Genomic DNA, 3,573 nt, shown 5'->3' with positions numbered 1-3,573 from the left:
GTATATATATATATATATATATATATATATATATATATAGAGAGAGAGAGAAAAAGGATGGCCCTCAACTATAACCATAAAAATATTTATTATAACAATAGACAACATGCAAATCTATTGCTAATCTACAATTGAAACATATCAGAAATATGTGAGTTAATTAGTAATACCATAAGTTCATATTATGTATTAACTGAAACGTTCCAAATTAAATTCAGACTTGGGCATTATAGATCCTTGAGGATATATTCTTGGTATGGGGCATACAAAAGTCAGGTTAGTTCTAACCACGGGACCAATATACTGTGAAGTTAACAAGCCACTAATGGTAGATATTCCATCACAGCACACACGCTGTATCTGTAATCCATCGGCATATATGTATCAAATGAATCCCAAAGCATTTATGGGCAGTCAAACCACAACACCCGTGTCGATCAATGTTACACCTCCTGGTATGGAAATAATATAGCAAACTTGAAACCTTTCAGCCAATGATGCATAAAGTGATTAACAGCAGAAAATCATATTGCCTGTATTGATACTGGCTCGGATACAATGCTGTGTCACCTTTTTCCTTTAGCGTGTTGCAGTTCACTTAGGTTCGCACTGTATTACCTTAGTGCACATATGTTTCGTTCCAAACTTTTTAGGGGTGGGTCTCCAACATATTTGCCTTGATATGTGTTGTGGTTACCGCAAATGATGATTCTGTAAATGACAAGCTCAATTCCAAGGATGTTAGGAAAATCTTTGCAGAGGCACTTGAGTGCGTAAGCACGCCTCCGATCCTGCCCAAAGAAATCTGCAGGTTAGCAGTAGAGATCAGGGGTTTGCAGCTCACAAACTCACTGTGTATGCTACACATATTTCACCTGTTCAAACATACGGGCTTCTTCCGGCTTGATTCTAATTGGAGGATCCCCTCCATTGTTTTAAACAATTTGCTCCGCCTTTGTTTCCAAATGTATTGCCCGGTGAAATGATATATCTTTCATTTTCATGTTGACATTGTTACTAAATACTAATCTATTATTTACAAATTGTAGTAAGTATATCCGAACAATTCATTTCAAAGAAATCAGCCGCCTGCGTTTAACAAACTGAAATATTGGTTATGTTATAAAATTTGCCTAATTCATTATTATTCTGAATGTTGATCAAGTTTGTAAAAGCTTTTTACATAGTATCATTTAGTCTTTAAACAGATCCTAAATGATCTTATTTAATTCTAACAATATCCATGTTTTTATTAGCAAAAACAACACTATCACCTAGATTATGAGTTTTGCGTTAGAGGCTATGCGGGGCTAATGATCAGTTTTCACTCACCGCTCACTTACCTGCAGCGCTGGTATTACGAGTTTTCAGAAACCCGACGTTAAAAGACAAGAAGTGAGCGGTGAGCAAAATTTTGCTCCTTACCGCACTCCAATGCCAGCGCTGCTTAAGTCAGCGGTGAGCTGGTCGTACGTGCTCGTGCACGATTTCCCCATAGAAATCAACGGGGAGAGCCGGCTGAAAAAAGTCTAACAAACGCCAAAAAGCAGCATAAAACTCTTTAACGCAGCCCCATTGATTCCTATGGGGAAATAAAATTTATGTCTACAGCTAACACCCTAACATGAACCCCGAGTCTAAACACCCCTAATCTTACACTTATTAACCCCTAATCTGCCGCCCCCGACATCGCTGACACCTGCATTATATTATTAACCCCTAATATGCCGCTCCGGGCTTCGCCGACACCTACATTATACTTATGAACCCCTAATCTGCTGCCCCCAACATCGCCGCCACCTACATTATATTTATTAACCCCTAATCTGCCTCCCCCAATGTCACCGCCACCTACCTACATTTATTAACCCCTAATCTGCCGCCCCAAACGTCGCGGCCACTATATTAAAGTTATTAACCCCTAAACCTAATACCCACTAACTTAAATATAATTTAAATAAATCTAAATAAATATTCCTATCATTAACTAAATTATTCATATTTAAAAATAAATACTTGCCTATAAAATAAACCCTAAACTAGCTACAATATAACTAATAGTTACATTGTAGCTAGTTTAGGAATTATTTTTAGGTATTTATTTTAACTAGGTAGAATAGTTATTAAATAGTTATTAACTATTTAATAACTACCTAGCTAAAATAAATACAAATTGACCTGTAAAATAAAACCTAACCTAAGTTACACTAACACCTAACACTACACTACAATTAAATAAATTAACTAAATTAAATACAATTGCCTAAATTAATTAAATTAGCTAAAGTACAAAAAAAACAAAACACTAAATTACAGAAAATAATAAACAAATTACAGAAATTTAAACTAATTACACCTAATCTAATAGCCCTATTAAAATAAAAAAGACCCCAAAATAAAAAAAACCCTAGCCTAAACTAAACTACCAATAGCCTTTAAAAGGGCCTTTTGCGGGGCATTGCCCCAAAGTAATCAGCGCTTTTACCTGTAAAACAAAATACAAACAACCCCCCCAACAGTAAAACCCACCACCCACACAACCAACCCCCCAAATAAAATACTATCTAAAAAAACCTATGCTTAGCTCTTTTGCCGCCCAAACCCTAATCTAAAAAATAAAACCCACCCAATACACACTTAAAAAAACCTAACACTAACCCCCTAAAGATTGACTTACTGGGAGACGTCTTCATCCAAGCCGGACGAAGTGGTCCTCCAGACGGGCAGAAGTCTTCATCCAAGCCAGGCAGAAGTAGTCCTCCAGACAGGCAGAAGTCTCCATCCAGATGGCGCGGAGCGGGTCCATCTTCAAGACATCCGACCTGGAGCATCCTCTTCATCCGGAATCTTCTTACTGAATGAAGGTACCTTTAAGTGACATCATCCAAGATGGCGTCCCTTAGATTCCGATTGGTTGATAGAATTGTATCAGCCAATCGGAATTAAGGTAGAAAAAATCCTACTGGCTGATGCAATCAGCCAATAGGATTGAAGTTCAATCCTATTGGCTGATCCAATAAGCCAATAGAATTGAGCTTGCATTCTATTGGCTGATTGAAACAGAAAATAAATACAAACTTGCCTGTAAAATAAAAATAAATCCTAAGCTAGCTGCAATTTAACTATTAGTTATATTGTAGCTAGCTTAGAGTTTATTTTACAGGAATATTTATTTAAATTTATTTAAATTATATTTAAGTTAGTGGGTGTTAGGTTTAGGGTTAGACTTAGGTTTAGGGGTTAATAACTTTAATATAGTGGCGGCGACGTTGGGGGCGGCAGATTAAGGGTTAATAAGTGTAGGTAGGTGGTGGCGACATTGGGGGTGGCAGATTAGGGGTTAATAAATGTAATGTAGGTGTTGGCGATGTTGGGGGCAGCAGATTAGGGGATCATAAATCTAATGTAGGTGGCGGCGGTGTCCGGAGCGACAGATTAGGGGTTAAAATTTTCATTTTAGTGTTTGCGATGCGGGAGGGCCTCGGTTTATGGGTTAATAGGTAGTTTATGGGTGTTAGTGTGCTTTTTAGCACTTTAGTTATGAGTTTTATGCAACAGCTTTGTAGTGTAAAA

This window comes from Bombina bombina, chromosome 5 (assembly GCF_027579735.1).
Source record: "Bombina bombina isolate aBomBom1 chromosome 5, aBomBom1.pri, whole genome shotgun sequence".
NCBI classification, from domain to species: Eukaryota; Metazoa; Chordata; class Amphibia; order Anura; family Bombinatoridae; genus Bombina; species Bombina bombina.
Note: the sequence above shows the minus strand (reverse complement) of the source record.